We start from the raw sequence: 23,397 nt of genomic DNA, 5'->3' as shown, positions 1-23,397 counted from the left end.
ACCAGAGTGCCAGGGTCTCAGACATACTCAAGCTTACTAGGTTTCTGGCTTTTTCTTCTATCCCAGACTCATCTCCTTAAGAAAACTAGGAGCTGGGTGGCCGTGGCACACGCCTGTAATCCCAGCACTCTGGGAGGCAGAGGCAGGCAGATTTCTGAGTTCGTGGCCAGCCTGGTCTACAGGGTGAGTTCCAGGACAGCCAAGGACCTCTGTCTCAGGGAACAGAGAAACCCGGTCTCAAAAAAAAACCAAATCCAAAAAAAAAAAGAGAAAGAAAGAAAGAAAGAAAGAAAGAAAGAAAGAAAGAAAGAAAGAAAGTTGGAAAGAAAGAAAGAAAGAAAGAAAGAAAGAAAGAAAGAAAGAAAGAAAGAAAGAAAGAAAGAAAGAAAGAAAGAAAACTAGGAAAAGTATCAAGATTGGTGGCAAGTTTCTATGTTGGCGCACATTGTGTGATGTTTTGTCACTATTATTGGATTGCTGAATTCTAATCTTTCAGGGAGTAAAGCACTGGCTTAGTTGTCAGTTCTTGGTTTTGCTATTTCTACAGACCATCACTGGCTTGATATTTTGTGAACATTCATCCTTCCTCACTTGCCTTTAGGACGTAAGATATATCTGACTACCAATAGCTGGGAAGAAAGTGAATAGCAAAACTTCCAGGAGATATAGGGATACTTCAAAGCAGAAATCAAAGGTGGGAGTCTTGCTAGCAGGACACTGTGGTTTCTGGATGGACCTGAAGATGAGCAGAAAAGTAAAGTGGACCACATCCAGGACATAGTGGCAGGTATTACAGTGGAGAATTTCAAAGTTTTCTGGTAATCTGCCCACCTAAAACTCCTATGCCTTAAAATATTGAAAAGCATCTGTCATTATCTATACCACTGGTGGGTGCGTGAGTCTACTACATACAACCTTATCATTAAACATGCAGAAGCAGGCCTATCTGTAAATTCCAAATGAGTCTGTCTATATCTTGCTTCCAGACAACCCTGGATATACATTAACCCTATCTCAAAGAAAATGAAAAAGTAGAAAAATTCCACTGTGAAGTCACAAATATTGTTAAAAGTACCTAAGTTATCGCTTCTTGACCTTTTGGCTAATTTAGATGCTCTCCACTAAATAATTCTAAAATACAGGAGAAAGAAAGGAGTCAACATAGTAGGACTTCACTGCTAAAGAGGACAGTCAGGTCTGAAGGTCAGAATAACATATGAACGCCTAGCCTCAAGTGATTCGGTGATTTCTGCTTTTCCTCACTGATGAGCACTCATAGAAGCCCACATAAGCTCTGAAGCTGCAACATTGACAGGATATATTCCCTGCACACAAACAACATCTACTTTCACTTCTGGTTTCTATCCCAGAGCTGAACCTGTGCACCAGCTCTCTATACCAAAATACTGCCAATAGAGAGTTAGTCTCCAAGTAGTGATGACAAACCTATGAGCAGTTATAAGACTACCAATCTGCTCTGAGGGACCTGACCAGAGTCCTCAGATCGCAGGAATCAAGGAGAAGTGTGAGATAGAATCGCTTGGGTTTCAGTCTCTGCCCAGAGTTAACCATGGGCCACAGAGAGAATTCCTCCCAGAGAGAACTGATATCAAAGGAGTGCTGACACGCAGACTTGCAGAAGGGACAAGCCACAATCAGGGACAAGAATACCAACTAACACCAGAGATAACTAGATGGCAAGAGCCAAGGGGAAGAACATAAACAACAGAAACCAAGGCTACTTGTCATCAGCATAACCCACATCTCCCACCACAGCAAGCCCTGGATACACCAACAAACCAGAAATCAAGGCTCTCATTTAAAATCAAATCTCATGATAATGATAGAGGACTGTAAGTACATAAATAACTCCCTTAAAGAAATACAGGAAAATGCAGGAAAACAGGTAGAAAGTGTTAAAGAGGAAACACAAAAATACCTTAAAGAATTATAGGAAAACACAACCAAATAGGTTAAGGAACTGAACAAAACCATCCATGATTAAAAATGGAAATAGAAACAACAAAGGAAACAAAAGGAGACAACACTGAAGATAGAAAAACTAGGAGAGAGATCAGGACTCATAGATGCAAGCACCTCCAACAGAATACAAAAGATAGAAGAGAGAATCTAAGGTGCAGAAGACACCATAGAAAATATTGACACAACAATCAAAGAAACCACAAAATGAAAAAAGTTCCTAACTCAAAACATCCTGGGAATCCAAGACACAATGAAAAGACAAAACCTAAGGATAATAGGTATAGAATAGAACAAAGATTCCCGACAGAGAGGGCAAGTAAATATCTTCAATAAAATTATAGAAGAAAACTTCCATAACCTAAAGAAAGAGATGCCCATGAATATATAAGAAGCCTACAGAACTCCAAACAGACTGAACCAGAACAGAAATTCCTCCCATTACATAATAGTCAAAACACAAAATGCACAAAACAAATAAAGAATATTAAAAGCGGTAAGTTTAAAAGGTCAGGTAACATATAAAGGCAGACCTATCAGGATTACACCAGACTTCTAAACAGAAACTATGAGAGCTAGAAGATCCTCAGCAGATATCATACAAACCCTAAGAGAAGACAAATGCCAGCCCAGGCTACTATCTTTCTACAAATTCAGCCCTGCAAAGGGTAACAAATGGAAAATTCCAACAGGAGGAGGGAAACTACACCCTAGAAACAGAAGAAAGTAATCTTCTTTCAAGGAACCCCAAAGAAGATACCCAAAAGAAAAGAACATAATTTCATCTCTAACAACAAAAATAACAGGAAACAACAATCACTATTTCCTAACATCTCTTAATATCAATAGACTCAATTCCCCAATAAAAAGATATAGACTAACAGACTGGATATGTGAACAGGGTACAGCATTTTGCTGCATACAGGAAGCATAGCTCACAGACAAAAACAGAAACTACCTCAGGGTAAAGGGCTGGAAAACAATTTTCAAAGCAAATGATCTCAGGAAGGAAGCTGGAGTAGCGATTTCAATATTGAATAAAATCTACTTACAACCAAAAGTTTTCAAAAAAGATAAGGAAGGACACTTCATACTCAACATATGAAAAATATTCCAAGGACAGCTCTCAATTCTGAACATCTGTGCTACAATTGCAAGGGCACCCACATTCATAATAGAAATTTTATTAAAGTTCAAAGCACACAATGAACCTCACAATAACAGTGGGGCACTTTAATATTTCAATCTAACCAATGGTCAGATCATGGATACAGAAACTAAAGAGAGAGACACAGTGAAACTAACAGAATTTATGAAACAAATGGATTTAACTGCTAATTACAGATGATTTAACCCTAAAGCAAAATAATAAACCTTCTTCTCACCATGGTACCTTCTCAAATTATCTACCATATAATTTGGACACAAAATAAACATCAACAGATCCAAGAATTTTGAGTTAATCCCATGTATTCTATCAGACCACCACAGAATGAGGCTGATCTTCGATAACTACAAAAACAGGAAGCCCATGTACACATGGAAGTTGAACATCTATCTCCTCAATGTTAACTTGGTCAGGAAAGAAATAAAGAAGGAAATGAAAGACTTTTAGAATTCAATGAAGATGAAAGACACAACATACCCAAACTTATGGGGCACAGTGAAAGCAGTGCTAAGAGGAAAGCTCATAGCTCTGAGTGCCTCCAAAAAGTAACTAGAGGGAGCATACACTAGCAGTTTAACAGCACACCTGAAAGCTCTCTTACAGAAATAAGCAAATACACCAAAGAGGAGTAGACAGCTGGAAATAATCAAACTCGAGGAGGAAATCAACCAAGTAGAAACAAAAAGGACTATATAAAGAATCAGCAAAAGCAGTTGCTGTTTCTTTATCAACAAGATAGTGGAAATACTTAGCCAAACTAACAAGACAATACAGAGACAGTATCCAAATTAACAATGTCATAAATGAAAAGGGAGACATAGCAACAGAGATGGAGGAAATTTAAAGAAATTATCAGGTCCTAATACCATAGACTATACTCAACAAAACTGGAAGTCCCTTTCTCAGAGGAACCATAGCACCCTCACTTAAGTCCTCCTTCTTCTTGAGCTTCCTGTTCTGGGTGAATTGTAAATTGTTTATTTTGAGCTTTTGGACTAGCATCCGCTTATTAGTGAGTGCATACCATGTGCATTCATTTGTTACTAGGTTACCTCACTCAGGATGACACTTTCCAGTTCCATCCATTTGCCTAAGAATTTCATGAATTCATTGTTTTTAATAGCTGAATAGTATTCCATTGTGTATATATACCACAGTTTCTGTATCCATAATACTCACAGGAGCAATAAGGGAGGCAATGTGTGGAGCAGAGTCTGAAGTAAAGGCCACCCAGTGACTGCCCTACGTGGAGATTCATCCTATAAACAGTCACCAAACCCTGATACTACGACAAGAAGCATGTACCAAAAGGAGCATGCCATGGCTGTCTCCAGAGGGGCCCTGCAGAGCCTTACAAATACAGAGGCAGAAACTAGCAACCAATTATTAGACTGGGCTTGTGGTCCCCAACGGAGGATATGGAGGTTGGTCCGGAGGACTGAAGGAGTATATAGACCCCTTGGGAAGAACAATGACTTCAGACACCCAGACACCCCAAGACTCCCAGGGACTGAACTATCAACAAAGGGGTACACATGGTTCCAGCCAAAAATGTGTCAGAGGAAGGCCTTGTTAGGCATCAGTGAGAGGAGTGGTCTTTGGTCATATAAAGGCTCAATAGAGGCCCCCAACAAAGGGAAACGAACAGGGGGAATGTGGGGGGGGAAGGTGGGACTGTGTCGGGTAGAGGGGCATATATGTGGAGGCAGGGGGTGGGAGGAGGTGTAGGGAATCTTTGGGGAGGGGGGCTTTTGGGAGTTGGTAAACTGGGAAAGGTTTTACCATTGGCAATCTAAATGAAGAAGATACTCAATAAAAAAAATAGTAAAAATAAATTAATAAATAAATGCACAGGGCCAGAAGATTTGAGGGTAGATTTCTATCAGAATCAAAGACGTCTTAATACCAATAAACCCAAACTCTTTCACAAAATAAAAACAGAAGGAACACTACCCAATACATTTTACAAAGCCTCATTTATGCTTTGTAAAGCCTCATTTATGCTAAACAACACAAAGACCCAACAAAGAAAGAGAATTTCAGAACAGTTAACAATTTCCCTTATGAATATTGCTGTAAAAATATTCAATAGAATTCTAGCAAAATGAATCCAAGAACACATCAAAATGATTATTCACCATGATCAATTGTGCTTCATCTCAGGGTTGCAGAGATGGTTCAATATATGGAAATCCATCAACTTAATCCATTACATAAACAATGTCAAACAAACAAAAACCCACATGATCTTCTCATTGGATCCTGAAAAACTTTTGACAAAATAAAACACCCCCTCATGCTAAAAGTATAGGAGAGATCCGGAATTCAATTCCATACCTAAACATAATTAAAGAACTATAAAGCAAACCAGCAGAGTTAGAGAACAGGAGCAACTGGAGAGGGATAGAGGAGCAGGAGGGCAAAAAGGAGGGGCATGAACAGGTAATAGAAGAGACAGGGGAGAAGACAGAAAATAAAACAGAAACAAGTAGCAGTGGAGATGTCAAAATTGGGGCAACCAGAAGACAGTCCCAGACTCCAGAAAAGTGAGAGGCTCCCAGGATGCAATGGGGATGGCTTTAGTAGTAATATCCAAGAAAGAGATACAAAACCTCTACACACAACCTCCAGTAGATCGTCATGACCCCCAGTTGAATCATGATGCCACCCATGTAATTCAAAACTTTAAACCCAGAAATATTCCTGTCCAAAGGAAAGAGAGAGACAAAAATGGAAGAGAGACTGAAGTAAAAGCCATCTAGAGGCCACCACGAGAGCTGTAGAAGCAAACACCCACAATATTGTTGATGTCAAGGGCTTGCTGGAAGGAGCCTGGTATGACTATTCTCTGAGAGGTTATGCCAGCAACTGATTATTACTAATGGAGAAACTAACAGGCAACTACTGGACTGAACGCGGGGACCCCAATAGAAGAGAAGGGGAAGAACTGTAGGAGCTGAAGGGGATTGCAACCCCATATGAAGAGCAACATCAAGTAACTGGACCATCCAGGCCTCCCAGGGACTAAACAAGCAACCAAAGATTGTACATGAACCAAGACATGATTCCAGATACATATGGAGAAGAGGATGGCCTTCTCTGACATCAAGGGAGGGTAAGGAGGCATGATTCTCTGTGTAAAGGGATGCTAGACTGGTGAGGCAGTACGGGGTGAGTGGGTGGAGGAGCACCCTCTTAGAGGTAAAGAGTAGGGGGGTGAGGGGCAATGTGATTGGGAGCTTTGTGGAAGTGGAACTGGGAAGGGAATTCTCATTATAAATATAAACAAAAAATGATAAATAATGTATTTGTATAAGAAAAAAGAAGACAGCATAGATAAAATAGATATATCATTCAAATAAAATGTTAAATTTTAAAAAAATTCCAGACCCAAAACATCCAGAAAAATCTTGGACAATATAAAAAACAAAGTTTACACACATAGAAATAGGAGAAGTAGAGAATCCCCATGTCAGAAATCCAGGATATTTTAACAAAGCCTTAGAATAAAAATGTCATATCCTATAGAAAGAGTTGCCTATAATATGCAAGAAGCTTACAAATTACCAAAAAGACAAGCTAAGTAAACATTCCTGCTACATAATAATCAAAACACTAAGTACACAAAAGAAAAGAAAAGAAGAAATACAAAAAAGGATTAAAACTAAAAGAGAAAATGGAAAGTAATATATAAAGGCATACCAAATAGAATTACATCAGAATTCTTAAGAGACACTCTAAAAGCCATGTGGGCCCAGGCAGATTTCATATAGACTCCAAGAGACCACAGATATCCATGGATAGTATTTTACCCAGTGAAACCTTCCCTAACAATAGATGAAGAAAACGAGATAGACCATGGGAAAGACAAAGTACAGAATGTACTTGTAGAAAAATTCAAACTAAAGGATGTCAAATGTAGCCCTGAAAATTCAGGCAATAAATAATCTCATACCAGCATAACAAAAGCAGCAAAGCAAACATACACTCCACCCTACCACCAACATCAATACCTAAAATAAAATAACAAGAGTTAATAATCATTAATCATTGTCTCTCATTACCAATGGACATAATTCCCTGAAAAACAACACAACCAAATAAAATGACTACAAAATCAAGATGTTACTTTGCTGCATAATACAAACACTATTCAACATCAAAGATAAAAAAAAATTATCTCAGAATTAAGGCCTGGAAGGTGTTTCCAAACCAATATCCAAGAAGATCAGTAAGGTCACGTCTAACAAGATAGACTTCCAGCTAAAATTGCCAAAAGGAGATGGGGAAGTGGACTTCATACTTACCAAGGAAACATCAACCAATAGTATACTTCAATTCTCAACAACTATGCCTCAAATTCAAGGGCACCAATATTTGAAAAGAAACATTACTAAAGCTCAAATTCCATCATCCTTCACACCCTTGTAGTGCAAGATTTCAATATTCCACTCTCACCAATAGTCTGGACATACCAGACAAAAACTAAACATAGAAATTGTAGATGTAATAGACAATATGAACCAAATGGACATAGCAGATAACTAAAAAGTATTTTGCCCAAACACAAAAAAAAATACTTTCTTCTGAGCACCTCCTCTAACACTCTTAGAAAATTACCACATAATTATTCACAAAGTATATTTAAACTCATTAAAACATTGAAATAAACCTTTATATTTGATCAGGAAAATACTAATTAACAGGCTATCAACAATGACATCACTTGTAAGCTATCATCAATGACAGAACAACAAATAGCATAGTAACTCATGGACACTGAAGATATCTCTTCAGAATAACTACTGGATCAAGGTATAAATAAAGGAAGAAATTAAAAACTTCGTTGCTATTCAATGAAAATGAATACAGATCATAATCAAAGTTGTGGACTCAATGACATTGTGCTAATAGGAAATGTTAAAGCAGTATGTACTTTCATAAAGAAATTGGAGAGATCTTCTACATTCAACTTAACAGCACACCAGAATATTCTACAATAAAAAGAAGCAAACACAGGCAAGATAATTGCATGGTAGGAAACAGTCAAACACATGGCTGAAATTATTACAACTGAAACAGAAAGAACAAAACAATCAGTTAAACAAGAGTTGATTCTCTAAAACAAACAGGATGAAAAAATGTTTATCCAAACTGCCTAAAAGACACGAAAGCTGTACCCAAATTACCAAGTTCAGAAAGAAAAAGAGGCAAACAACCAAAGATAACAAAGAAATTCAAATAATCATTAGTTCCTCCTTTAAAGACCCTTCTTCCACATAATTGGTAAAAGAGGTAAAAGAAAGGGACAGTTTTCTTCATAAATACTACTTACCACAGTTAAATGAAAATCAGATAAGCAGTGCAAATTGTCCTGTAGCCCCAAAGGATATAGAAGAAGTCATTAAAATCATTCAGTTAAAGCAAAGCAACAACAACAACAAAAAACTGAAGGTCAGATGGTTTTAGAGGAGAATTCAACAAGACTCTCAAAGAAAGACTAATGCTAATCTTCCTAGAAATATATTCAAAAGGAACATTGCCCAATTCATTTTATGATGCCACTGACACTCTAATGACCAAACACCACAGAGTATAAGAAAGCCTGTTGTAGAAAAATTTCTACTGAAAGTAGGTGAAACTACTCAATAAAAGACTTGCAAAGAACTGAAAGGGCATTGACAACATCATCTACTATGATCAACCGGGTCTCATCTCTGAGATGAAGAAATGGTTAAATATATACAAATCTTTCAATGTAATCCACAGTATGAAAAACCTGAAAAAAGTGCATAATCATGTCATTAAATGCTGAAACAGCATTTGAAAACATGGAGAAACCTTTAAACATAAATAGTTTTCTACTGATCTGTGGTATAAGGGGCATACACTTAAGAAAGCCAGTTTATACCAAGCCTAAATCCAAGAAAGCAATTCTTCAAACATCAGGAAGAAGACAAAGCTGTCCACTATCTCCAGAACTATTTAATATAGTACTTGAAGTTGTAGATTGAACAATAAAACAGAAGAGGAGTTTATGGGAATTCATATTGAAAAGGAAGCTATCAAAATATCACTATTCACAGACGATATGATAATATAAATAAGTGAGTCCAAAGTCACATATACTAAACTAACCAAATATTATCAATAACCATCATATACGGAATCAATAAGGAGACCAAGGAAGAAATTGCTAGTGAACCACTCTATACAACAGCCACAAATTATATAAAAATCTTGTGGTAACAAACACCAAGCAAGTTAAAAACATGTATAATAAAAATGTTCAGTCATTGAAAATAAATTGAAGATGTCAGAAGACAGAAAGATCTCAAGAGCTGATGCAATAGTAGGATCAACATAATGAAAATGGCCTTCTCATCAAAAGAAATGTCCCGTTTCAACTTAATCATTATCAAAATTACAACAGAATACTTTTCAAAACTTAAAAGAATATGTAACTTCATACGTAGAAATAAAATCCCACTGTAGATAAAACAATTATGTACAATAAAGAAAATCCCAAGGTATTACTTTCCCTGATTTCAAACTGTACTACACAGCAATAGTAATAAAACCATCATTATTTTAGCTTAAAACAAACAAGTTTATTAATAGAATTAAATGAAAAAACCCTTATTGGAATCCATACACCTATGGACAATTGATCTCAGATAAAAATCCAAAAATTATACAATTGTAAATAAGAAAGTATTTTCCATGAATTGTTGTGGTCTCACTAGATGTCAATGATTATAGAATGCAATTAGTTGCACATCCAGGTTTTGCACAAACCTAAATTCCAAATAGATCAAAGATATTAACATTAGACCAGAAATACTGAATCTAATCCTAGAGAAATTAGGGCAAACCGTTGCACGCATTGAAGAGGAAAGACTTTCTGAACAGAACACCAATCATGCAGTTGCTGTACATTATCACAGCTAATAAAATGATAATAAAAAAGGTTTGGTAAGGCCAAGGAAAGACCAGTTGTTCAAAACAGCAGTCTTCAGAATGCAGAAAGATTTTCACCAATTCCACTTCTTGCAGATAGCTATTATCCAAAATATTTAGAGTACTCAAGAGACTAGAAAACAACAAATCAAATATTTCAATTAAAATGCAGTACAGATATAAACAGAATTTTCAACAGAAAAATCTTAAGTGTCTGGGAAACATTTAAATAAATGTTCAAAATTCAACAGAAAAATGTAAATCAAAATGATTCCGTGATTTCATCTTACACATGTCTGCTTGGCTAAGATCAGAAACAAAAGTGACAGTTGACGCTGGTGAGGACCTCAAGGAAAGGATGTGCTTGCTCCTCCATTCATGGCAAACTTCTACAGTGACCTTGTCCATCAGCAACTCAATAGCCAGCCATACCTCTTCTGAGCATACATCAAAATATTCTACAGTTGTGCCCAAGGACATTTGCTCAACCATGTTCTTTGCAACTTACTGCATAACAGCCAGAAACCAGAAGCAATCTAGATATCCCTCAGTCAAAGAATAGACAAAAATGTGTTAAGTTTACATACTGCCATAGTACACAACTCTTTAATAGAGCATCATGGAATTTGGAAGTAGAATTATTTATCCAGAGCAAGCTTATCCAGACCCAGGAAGATGAACATGGCATGTTCTCACTGACAAGTGGATTAGTTCTGAGGTACAGATTTGGAGAGAGCAAGTAAGAAATAGGGATTAAGGGACAATGCAAGAATAGCCCCAATGTAACAAATATTAGTGTCATGTGTGTATAAAGAACTTGTTCTTTGCCAGGCGGTGGTTGCACACACATGTAATCCCAGCACTCTGGGAGACAGAGGCAGGCAGATTTCTGAGTTCGACGCCAGCCTGGTCTACTGAGTGTGTTCCAGGACAGCCAGGGCTATACAGAGAAGCCCTGTCTCCAAAAAACAAAAACAACAAACAAAAAATAAAAACAAAACAAAAAACCCAAAAGAACTTGTTCTTTTGTTTATTATTATGTACTTTCACTTCCACAGTACTATTGTCAAGTTATTTTGTTAATTTAAATCACCTTACACCAAAAATACTACGGTTTAATGATTAGGATGTTTTGGGTAATTTGAAATCCACCAAATATCCTTGTAACTGAAGGCATCACTAGCAATATTTTTGCTGAAAAAAGTTATAGTTTTATAAACACCAGTATATAAAATGGATCAAACATGCAGACTTCATTTTATTGGGAAACACTTCAGCTTGGGGTTTTCATGCTTGCCTGCTGTTTTTGATTCCAAAATATTTTTTGATTAAAAAAATACCTTCCACTAAACTATTGCAAAATGGATTAATAATAAAAAATCAGAAAATGGGTTCAATTACACACACGTAAATTGAAACTCCATTGTTAAGGTTCATAATTCTAGCCACTCTAAAGCACATGAACATTGTGTTCATTGTGACCCTGACGCTTGCACTTGTGCACATAGAAACGGAAAAGGAAGAATGTCAGAAAGATCTTTTTTCAAAATGACTGTGCACCGCATCACTCTATTATAAAAGATTTAATCAGAAGCATGAATGAAATTTAATAGATCTTACTCTATATTTACTTTATATGAATACTTTATATTCAGATACCCTTTCTTGTAGAAAACTAGATAATTTTAAATTACATTAAATAAGGCGAATATAAATATATTTAAAATATTTATACTTGATACATATATTTATCATACATGAAAAAAGAAATCACTTCCCAAATTCTGTTGTCTTATTTCATATCCTGTTAAATCATCTGACAAGTCATTTTCCACTTGCTAGTATTTGATGAGCTGTTCTACTGCAAATGTGCTTTTGCAGTGAGATTGCTCCCACTACACTGTCTGGACAGACATGGGGCATAGTGCAAAGTGGTTCCTGACGTGGTGCAACTGCACAACAGTGTAAAAGATTTATCAAATGCATCCATGGTTCTTGCAAAGTTAAAAAAGATATATACCTGGGGCATTTAGAGAGCCACATGAAATATTTCAGCTAGTTGTGAATTTTTGGATCACTCTGATCATCTTTAATATTAAAATTTATTTCAAAATATGAAAAGATGTCTTCTTCACCTAATGATGTTTTATTTCTGAATCATTTCCCTTCTACACTGTCTTGACCTAACAATTTATCACCATACCAATTTGCTAGCAAAGTGGTAGCAATGTTTCTACTTAGACTAAATCCACTTAGACATTCAGCAATTTTCCAGCAACTAACCAGAAGCAGGACATTCATTGCACAGTTTTCCTTCCCCAGGTTGAATTCAGAGTTGAGTGTGTACTTTGTTTCCCTCTTTCAGTTCTTTACTTTATATATACCCTGATAGAAATTTCAGCATGCTACAATATACACTTTATTTCCTTGAAAAATTATTGTACATTGCTATTTATGTCTGAGATTACCAAGGAAGTTGAAGCAAACTTTATCTAGATCTGCTGTTCCTGCAGATATTAGACTGTCTAGGAAAGAGCCTTCAGTGACATAATCTCAGAATATTCCTGTATGAATAAATTCATGAAATCAAGTATTGCATAGTGGAAATTTATAAATTAAATAGGTTGTAATGGATAAAAATCTGAAATCATATAAATTAAAAAACATTAGCTTTCAATACTCTGCAAAATGTTAAGGATAGAAAATAAAAGTGAAGAGAGATAAATTTCTAATTCTGCCATCACTGCATTCAAATCTGTGTCAGCTGACACAAACAACACTGATCACTCTAGAACCTTAGGAGGTATTACAATGTCACAGATTTCAAAGGTATTACCTGCTCTAATACAATCACAAATAAAACTCCGCGATTCTCTGAAGTGTTGTGTTAGGCTACTGCCAACATCCCTTGTAGTACAGGACTGGCATGAAATGTGCTCACAGTCTGAGGAATTACAGACAGCATGGTGAAAGGTGATCAAACTGCAATGACCAAATATGAAACACAAAACTCTGTAATGACATATTTCTCTTCTCACTTGAGAGGACATAAGGAGTCATCAAGAAAAGAAAATTAAACAGAGGATCTTGGAATGGAATATATGAAGGAAACCTCATGAGGAGAAATTTTTGGAATAAGGTTCAAATCCACACTTAAAGTAGGACAAACGAATATTTAAAAATGAGTTGATACAAATCACTTACCATACATCATTAGATGTGCCCAAAGGTAATGTTTTCCAATCTATTTCTAAACTTGAAGCAGAGTCACTTAAGAGAGGAAAAAATGCACCAATGACCACAGACCCATCACGTTGCAGTACATGTTCTGATTCTGATAGGCCAAAAGGGGCTGCAATGATCCAGATGGGTTTTCGCATCTGTAAAAACCAGAAGATAAAAAACCAAGAGAAGAGCATATGAAGAGATGTTTCTGCCAAGATCTAAGTCGTGGGATGGTACAACCTATGGTGTGTTACATATATATATTCAGTGCTCATATGTGTTTGCATGTGTGTGCCTGTGTGTGTGTGAGTGTGTGTGTGTTTACACTGTTGTTGTTGACATGATGACCGAATATTACACTCTAATCAGCCAGAGATATGTGCAAGGATCCTTCCATTCACCCTGTGAGAATTCTATGGCACTTTATCCTTCAGGCTATCCATATGAGTCACCTCACTCAGTGACAAACAGGTTACAGCATCAAAGGACATGCTTTCATTTCCACTAGGAATCACAATAATTACTCCAAGACTGAAACACCACAGTGTTGCTTTCTGCCTCTGTGTTTATGGCCTAAAATGTTTACCAAGAAATAATTTATTCGAGAACCTTTCAAGATAATGCCCACATATCACATCAAAGGAAATCATTGTTGGAAAAATATAAATACACATTAAAGACCCATACCAAGAACTGATGAACTTAATTAAAGGTGCACCATGCTCCAAAAAACTTAATAGTATTGGTCTTAAGTTCACTTTTTACTCTCGTATGGTTCTTAGGGTTCTGAGACAATTCTATCTTTCATACATGCATGTCTATATACCAATACTTGGCCAGTTTACTCCTGCATACCCTTTGTGTCACATTTGTGTCACATTGTTGTGTAACCTACTACCAAGGTGAAGTTATTACTTCAGATGCATAACTTAATTTCAAGGTAGAAATCAGGTTAATAATTTGTTCTTTATCCATCCTGGAACAATGAATATACATATATATATATATATATATATATATATATATAATTCATTGCCCTCTTAACAACTCATTCCTTTTTTTCTTTTTCTGACATGAGGGTATTAGAGAAATTCCCCCCATTTCTCCAAAGAACATATCATATGCTGAGGGGGTCTCTATGTTTCTTTCATGGAGTCACTCAACAAATGTATCATAAGCAGGGACTATTTTCAATCAATAAAACAATTTAAGGCACAATAAATACATTGTTCTGTAGTGTAGACGTGCTTGCATTTTCCTGTTAGTTTGATTGCCATGAAGGTTGTACAACATAATAACTAAAAGAATGTATAGGCACGTGTAGGTGAATGATACAGGTAAGCAAAAACTTCTGTAAATTAAAAAAAAAACCCTATCCCACCCTCCCTCCCCCTGCATCTATGAGGATTCTCCCCCACTCACCACTCATTCCTGCCTCTATGCCCTACCATTCTCCTATACTGGGGCATCAAACCTTCATAGGACCAAGTTCCTCCCTTCCCACTGTTGCCAGATAATCCCATCCTCTGCTACCAATACAGCTGGAGCCATGGTCCCTCCATGTGCATTCTTTGGTTGGTGGTTTAATTCCTCAGAGCTCTGGGGGGGTCTGGTTTGTGGATATTGTTGTACTTCCAATGGGGTTACAAACCTCATCATCTTATTCATCCTTCCTTACTCCTCCACTGGGGTCCCCATGTTCAGTCTGATGGTTGGCTGCAAGCATCCTTGCCTGTATCAGTAAGGGTCTGGCAGAGCCTCTCAGGAGAGAGCCTTATCAGGCTCTCATCAGCAAGTACTTGTTGGCATCAACAATAGAGAATGAGTTTGGTGGCTGCATATGGGATGGATTCCCTGGTGGAGCAGTCTATGGATGGCCTCTCCTTCAGTCTCTGTACCATTCTTTGTCCCTGTATTTCCTTTAGACAGGAGTAATTGTACATTAAAATTTTAAGAAGGGTGAGTGACCCCATCCCTCAACCAGGGGCTGTGCCTAACTTCTGGATATGGTCTCTATAGTTTCTCTCTCCATATTTTGTTAGATATTTCCGCTAAAGTCATCCCCATTGGGTCCTGGGAGCCTCTTGCTTTCCTTGCTCTGGGACTTCCTGTTGACTACCCCCAGTTCCCATCTGCCATTGGTACAGACCTCCGTTCAATTTCCTGACCCTCTTTACACACCCCCAGTCTCCTCCCACACCTGATCCTGCTCCATCTTTTTTTCTCTCCCTCCTCTCTTCCTTCAAAGTCCCTCCCACCCTCTACCTCTTGTGATTATTTTGTTCTCTTTTCTAAATAGAAGTGAAGCATCCAGAGATTGATATTCCTTCTTCATGACCTTCCTGTTATCTGTAAGGCAAAGGACACTGTCAATAGGACAAAGCAACAACCTTCAGAATGGGAAAAGATCTTTACCAACCCTACATCTGATAAAAGGATAATAAGTGCCACGGCTGCCTGTCATTTCTACTGGGGCAGACTCTTTCCAGGTCTGCTATAGTGAAAACACCATTTTCTGATACATTCTAGAGAATCAGCTGCACTCAGAGCATTTGAGAACCAGAACCACTCAGGGACTTTGGGTCTGCTATAGTGAAGACAACGTCTCCTGATACATCATAAAGAGCCCACTGCACTCAGGACATTTGGTCCCTCTGCAGGAGTGTGGAGAGGCCTGGGAGCATGGTGATGATCCTGGACCACAGAGCTACATCCACAAACACCACCACAGGAGAGCTGGTCTCCCAGGAGTGCCTACATACCAGTGTGCACAGAGAGAACAGGAATCCCAGGAGTACAGATACACAGGCTTGCAGGACAGAGAAGCCACAGTCAGAGACAGCAAGACCAGCTAACACCAGAGATAACCAGATGGCAAAACGCAAACACGAGAACATTACCAACAGAAACCAAGGCAACATGGCACCATCCAAATCTAGATCTCCCATAACAGCCAATCCTGGATACACCTAACACAACACAAAGGCAAGATCTAGATTGAAAATCACATCTCATGATGCTGACAGAGGACTTCAAGAAGGACATAAATAATTCCCTTAAAGAAATACAGGAGAACATGAGTCAACAAGAAGTCCTTTAAAAAGGAAACACAAAAATCCCTTAAAGAAATAAAAGCAAACATGGGTCAACAGGTAGAAGCCCTTAAAGAGGAATCACAAAAACTCCTTAAAGAATTATAGGAAAACACAAACAAGCGAAGGAACTGAACAAAACCATCCAGAGTCTAAATATGGAAGTAGAAACAACAAAGAAATCACAAATGGAGACAACTCTGGAGATAGAAAACATTGTAAAGAAATCAGGAGTCATAGATGCAAACATCAGCAACAGAATACAGGAGAAAGAAGAATCTCAGGGGCTGAAGATACCAGAGAAAGCATGGACTCAACAATCACAGAAAATGCAAAATACAAAAAGTTTGTAACTCAAATCATGCAGGAAATCCAGGACAGAATGAGAAGATTATATACCTAAGGATTATAGGTATACAAGAGAGAAAAGATTTACAATTTAAAGAGCCAGTAAATATCTTCAACAAAATTATAGAAGAAAACTTCCCTAACCTAAAGAGAGAAATGCCCATGAACATACAAGAAGCCTACAGAACTCCAAATAGACTGGACCAAAACAGAAACCCCTCCCATCACATAATTTAAACACCAAATGCACTAAACAAAGAAAAAATATTAAAAGCAGTAAGGGAAAAAGGTCAAGAAACATATAAAAGCAGTCCTATCAGAATTACACCAGACTTCTCACCAGAAACTATGAAAGCTAGAAGATCCTGGACAGATGTCATACAAATCCTAAGAGAACATAAATGTCAGTCCATGCTACTATACCCAACAAAACTCTCAATTACCATAGACAAAGAAAACAAGACATTCCATGACAAAACCGAATTTACACAATATCGTTCCATAAACCCAGTCCTACAAAGGATAATGAGTAGAAAATACCAACACAAGGAGGGAAACTACACCGTAGAAAAAGCAAGAAAGTAATCTTCTTTCAACAAACCCAAAAGAAGATAGCCACACAATCAGTATTCCACTTTTAACAATGTAAATAACAGAAAGTAGCAATCGCTTTTCCTTAATATCTCTTAACATCAATGGTCTCAATTCCCCAATAAAAAGCCATAGACTAACAGACTGGATATGTTAACAGGACCCAACAATTTTCTTCACACGAGAAACCTACCTCAGTAACAAAGACAGTCACTACCTCACAGTCGAAAGTTGGAAAACAATTTTCCAAGCAAATGGTCCCAAGAAACAAGCTGGAGTAGCCATTCTTATATCAAATAAAATCAACTTTCAACAAAAAGTTGTCAAAAAAAGATAAGGAAGGACACTTCATAGTGGTCAAAGGAAAAATCTACCAAGATGAACTCTCAGTTGTGAACATCTATGCTCCAAATGCAGGGATACCCACATTAATAAAAGAGACTTTATTAAAGCTCAAAGCATACATTGGACCCCACACAATAACAGTGGGAGACTTCAACACCCCACACTCAGCAATGGACAAATCATGGAAACACAAGCTAAACAGAGAAACAGTAAAACTAACTGAAGTTATGGACTAAATGGATCTAACAGATATTAATAGAACATTCCACCCTAAACAAAAAGAATATACTTTCTTCTCAGCACCTCATGGTACCTTCTCCAAAATTGACCATATAATTAATTGGTCACAAAAGAGGTCTCAACAGATACAGGAATATTGAAATAATTCCATGCACCCTATCAGATCACTACGGCCTAAGGCTGGACTTTAGTTCAAACAAAAACATCACAAAATATACATAATCAGGGATGCTGAACAATGTTCTACTCGATGATAGCTTGCTCAAGGGAGAAATAAAGAAAGAAATTAAAGACTTTATAGAAATTAATGAACATGAGGACACATCATCATGCCAAAACTTATGGGACACAATGAAAGCAGTGCTAAGAGGAAAACTCAGAGCTCTAAGTGTCTCCAAAAAAATGGAGCTTATGCTAGCAGCTTGACAACACACCTAAAAGTTAAAGAACAAAAGAAAGCAAATACACCCAAGAGGAGTAAACTTCAGGAAATAACCAAACTCAGGACTGAAATCAACCAAATAGAAACAAAAAGAACTATACAAAGAATCAACGAAACCAGGAGGTGGTTCTTTGAGAAAATCAACCAGAGAGATAAACCCTTAGCCAGACTAACCAGAGGGCACAGAGGCTCTCCCCAAATTAATAAAATCAGAAATGAAAAGGGAGATATAACAATAGAAACTAGCCAGGCGGTAGTGTCACATGCCTTTAATTCCCAGCACTTGGGAGGCAGAGGCAGGCAGATTCCAGAGTTCAAAGCCAGCCTAGTCTACAGAGTGAGTTCCAGGACAGCCAGGGATATACAGAGAAACCCTGTCTCATGGAAAAAAAAATAGAAACTGTGGAAATTAAGAAATCACCAGATACTACTACAAGAGCTAATACTCAACAAAATTGGAAAATCTGAACAAAATGGACAATTTTCTAGACACATACCAGGTGACAGCGTTAAAACGGGATCAGATAAACCATCTAAATAGCATCTAAATAGTTACATTAATCCTGTTGAAATAGAAGCAGTTGTTAAGAGTCTCCCAAGGGGGAAAAAAAGCCCAGGACCAGATGGGTTTAGTGGGGAATTCTATCAGATCGTCAAAGAAGAGTTAATACCAATACTCTTCAAACTATTCCACAAAATAGAAACACAAGGAACACCAGCCAATTCATTCTATGAAGCCACAATAATACTTATACCTAAACCAAACAAAGACCAAACAAGGAAAGAAAAGTTAAGACCAATTTCCTTTATGAACATTGATGCAAAAATACTCAACAAAACTCTGGCCAGCCGAATCAAAGAATGCATCAAAACAATAATTCACCATCATCAAGTAGGCTTCATCCCAGGGATGCAGAGATGGTACAATATATGCAAATCCATCAATGTAATCCACTACATAAACAAAATAAAAAAAAAAACCGGCATGGTCATTTTATTAGATGCTGAAATCGCTTTTGACAAAATTCAGCATCCCTTCATGATAAAATCTTGGAGAGATCAGGAGTTCAAGGCCCATACCCAAACATAGTGAAAGCAATTTACTGTAAAGCGGTAGCCACTACCTTATTAGGACTACACACTATAAATCCACCTGTGACAAGAGATCTCTTTCCCCCAAAGGGTAGTAGGCAAATTTGGCATAAGGCTGAATTTGTCCTGAATTGCCTTCTTCATCTTTGCAGGTCAGAAGTTTAGCGCTTTGCTTTGGGTTATTGGCATAACCAATCCCTCAGAGGTGAGTGAGCATATCTGACAAGGGACAAGTTGAAGGCCAGTCTTGTCCTCTAATAATTGTCACATCAGCTCCAGCATCTACTAATCCTTCAAAGTTTTTTCCCTCAATTGTTTATTTAAGGTTAGATCTCTTACTAGTAATAGATTGAACCCAGTACACAACAGAGGAACCAAAGCCACTCTGTCCTCTCTTACTGGAATCTGGAAGGTAGTTAGTTGATACAAGGGAACTAAGTTGAGCAATTCTTTGGTTAGCAGGTATAGCTATAATACCATGAAGGGAAGCAGCCATAATTTTAATTTCTCCCTCATAATCATTGTCTATGAACCTGGATAACCCTGCAGTTCTTTTACAATAGTACTGCTTTGTCCTAGAAGCAATCCACAAGTTTCTGCAGGCAAAGATCCGAAAACTCCTGTAGGCAGGGTCTGAACTCCCATTTCTGGGGTTAATACAACATGGGAGGTGGAATAAATGTCCAATCCTGAGCTGCCTGGTGTTGCCCTGAAAATTCAAAAACAGATGTCCCTGGCCTGGCAGTGGCTTCATGGCCCCACAAAATGCTTGCTGTGGGCATCTGGGGGGAGGCTGGCCCCTCTGCCTGAGGCTGGCCCTCTGCCTGAGGTTGGCCCCTCTCCCTGAGGCTGGCCCCTCTGCCTGGTTCCCGACACAGAACAGCCCTGAATATATTTTAGATTTACAGTGCCTGGCCCAGTGATTACCTTTCCTGCATCTAGGACAAACTCCTGGGGATAACTTGATTGCCCACTTACAGCGCCTCTGTTCCTAGGGCAATCACTTCTAAAATGACCCAAACCTCCACATTTAAAACACATTTTATTCTCTCCTCTCTGTGAGAGTATCACTTGCATGGTGGTTCCTTGCAAAGCTGTAGCCATAGCTAGACTTTGATTGTATGAAGGCCCAATCTCTGCACAAAGGCAAATATACCCAGCTAAGTCTATCCGTCCCTTGTAAGGTGTAATGGTGGTATGACAAGCTGCATTAGCATTCTCATAAGACAATTGTGAGACAAAGATTCTGCTTGAGAAGTTCCAAAAATTCTGTTAGCTGATTTCAGTAGCCTATCCACAAAATCCTGAAAAAGTTCATCAAGTGCCTGTCTAATGCTTGCTAAACTTCCACTGAGATCCCCTTTAGTTGGTAATTGATTCCACGAGTGGTGGGCAGCCATTGCAACCTGTGCATACACTCCAACAGGGAACCCAATCTGATTAGCATTGCCTCCATATTGACCTTCTCCTAGTTGCATGTTAGTGTCCCAATCTGGATTACCTGATTCATCCCGGTAGTTCTCTTACTAGCTTCTCGCCATTCAGAATTCCAAAGCAAGATATCTCCTCCTGACAAAGTAGGCTTACATAAAATCTTCCAATCTTGTGGGGTTAAGCTTGACTGCATCACAGTATTCAATAAAGCTTGTGGAAAAGGACCGAGGGCTATGCTGTGCCACAGCTGCCTTTAATTCCTTTATCACTTTGAACTCCAAGGTCTGATATTGTCTAACTATATTCTGCTGGCCTATGATCTCAACGACAAAGTTAGATGTGTCCGTCTTTCCCTGTGAGCCTGACTTACAGCTCTTTCTAGTGGTGATTGGTGTGTCTCAGGATCACTGCTCCTTCCTGCACTTGATACCCTTTCTGCAATTTAATTTCAAACTCCAATTTATGTAATTGCATCTCCATCTTAGTATCATCTCGTACAGTAGAGGCCACAGGCAGAGCAGAAGGTGCACTAGGAGGCCAATACTCACCATAATATTAGGCAGCTCCTTCATCTGAATGAGCTTCCTCCTCTAATGTTAGCTCATCAGTAGTGTCTCTATATCATTCTAAGTTAGGGTTTAGAAGACTCTTTTCTGAGGAAGTCCTCTCTGGCAGGCTTCCTTCTTGAGATTCCTCAAGTGTGATATCTGGTGCCTGTGAGATCTCTTCATCAGTAGCATCTTTTATAAGCATCCGGAGGCAGAGGGTAGTATTATCTGCCTTGGTGGCTCTTAGTGCTTTTCCAATTTTTTCCCAGGTTCTCTTATATAAAGTTCTTTTTTTCACGGAACCATGGGCAACAAGAATCTATCTGATCTAAAAAAACCTTCTAACCATTGTTTTTCAAACCCTACTCCTTTCTCCTGAAGCAGCTCTTGAAGGCTGCGAACAAACACCTGGTTTGAAATTCCTATCCCATTTCCCACTGTCACCTCCTAAGAAAGCTCAGTGTTGGGTCTACGCTGTCCCACTTAGCCCCTATCCTTCTGCACTGACATCAACAGCTTCAAAACGATGAAATTTTAGACTAGTGTTAGTATTTAGCTCCTGTATTTGCTCCCCATGCAGGATACTGTCTTTTTCTATTTTCTGCAAAGGTTCGCCGAGACAGGGTCGCCTCAAGACACCTTCCTGTGTCTGGATATTGGTCAGGTGCCAATCTGTAATTGCCAGCAGTTATGTCGAACAGGTTCCCTGGAAGGGAAGCTGGGGATGTATGGGAAGGTGGGGAAAAGAGAAGGAGACCAAGACAACAGCACCTGCTCAAAGCCTCAAGGTTTAATGGAGGACTCAGAATTTTAAGGTTTCAGGTAAGACTCTTCCCCCAAATTCCAGGGTGTGTTCTGGGAACTGGTCTGGCTGTTCCCTTGGCATTGGCTCCACTGCTCAGGCAGCTGGGTGGGTCACCTGCTTAATTCAGGAATTTGTAAATCTGGAGGAACAAAGAACTTCACCTTGGTCTGAGTGCTCCACCCTAGGTGGAGAGGATTATGGCTAACAGAGGAATTTCCACTCAGAGGCTGGGAGAAGAACTTCATCTTGGTCAATGTCAAGTTCCTGCCAGGTGGCATGGCACCCCAATAAGGCTCTCTACACTGGATGTTTTCAGTCAGGAGCTTTTTGCATTTTGTGTTTCTTTGACTGCTGTGTCAATGTTTTCTATCTTCTGCACCCGAGATTCTCTCTTCTTTCTCTTGTATTCTGTTGGTGATGCTTGCATCTATTACTCCTGATTTCTTTCCTAGGTTTTCTATCTCCAGTGTTGTCTCTCTTTGTGATTTCTTAAATTTTCAACTTCCATTTTTAGATCCTGGATGGTTTTGTTCAGTTCCTTCACCTGTTTGAGTGCGGTTTTTCTGTAATTCTTTAAGGGCTTCTATCTGTTTACCTGTGTTCTCCTGTATTTCTTTAAGGAAGTTACTAATGTTATTCTTAAAGTCCTCTATTAGCATCATGAGATGTGATTTTAAATCCAGCTCTTGCTTTTCTGGTGTGTTGGGGTATCCAGGATTGCTATGGCGGGAGAACTGGTTTCTGATGTTGCCAAGTAGCGTTGGTTTCTGGTGCTTATGTTCTTGCGCTTGCCTTTGCCATCTGGTTATCTCTGGTGTTCATTGTTCTTCCTTTCTTTGGCTGGAGCTTGTCCCTCCTGTGGGCCTGTAAGCCTGTGTCAGCACTCTTAGGAGACCAACACTCTTCTGACAGGATCTGTGTGCAGATGGCTGTGGAGCCTCTCGGCTCCAGGGTGCAGATGGTAACTGGACTGCTCCTGTCCCAGCTGCTCCACTGGATGCCGTGTGCATTCCTAACCTTTCCCCTCCAGACAGTTATTGGAGACAAAGTGTGGATCTCACCTCCAGAAGTGAAGGCTCTGCTGGGAGATCCCACTCTCCTGGTTGGCAGTGCACAGAGAGAAGTGG

This window comes from Apodemus sylvaticus, chromosome 20 (assembly GCF_947179515.1).
Source record: "Apodemus sylvaticus chromosome 20, mApoSyl1.1, whole genome shotgun sequence".
In the NCBI taxonomy this organism is placed as follows: Eukaryota; Metazoa; Chordata; class Mammalia; order Rodentia; family Muridae; genus Apodemus; species Apodemus sylvaticus.
The sequence above is the reverse complement of the archived record's forward strand: the minus strand, read 5'-3'. Positions refer to the sequence as shown.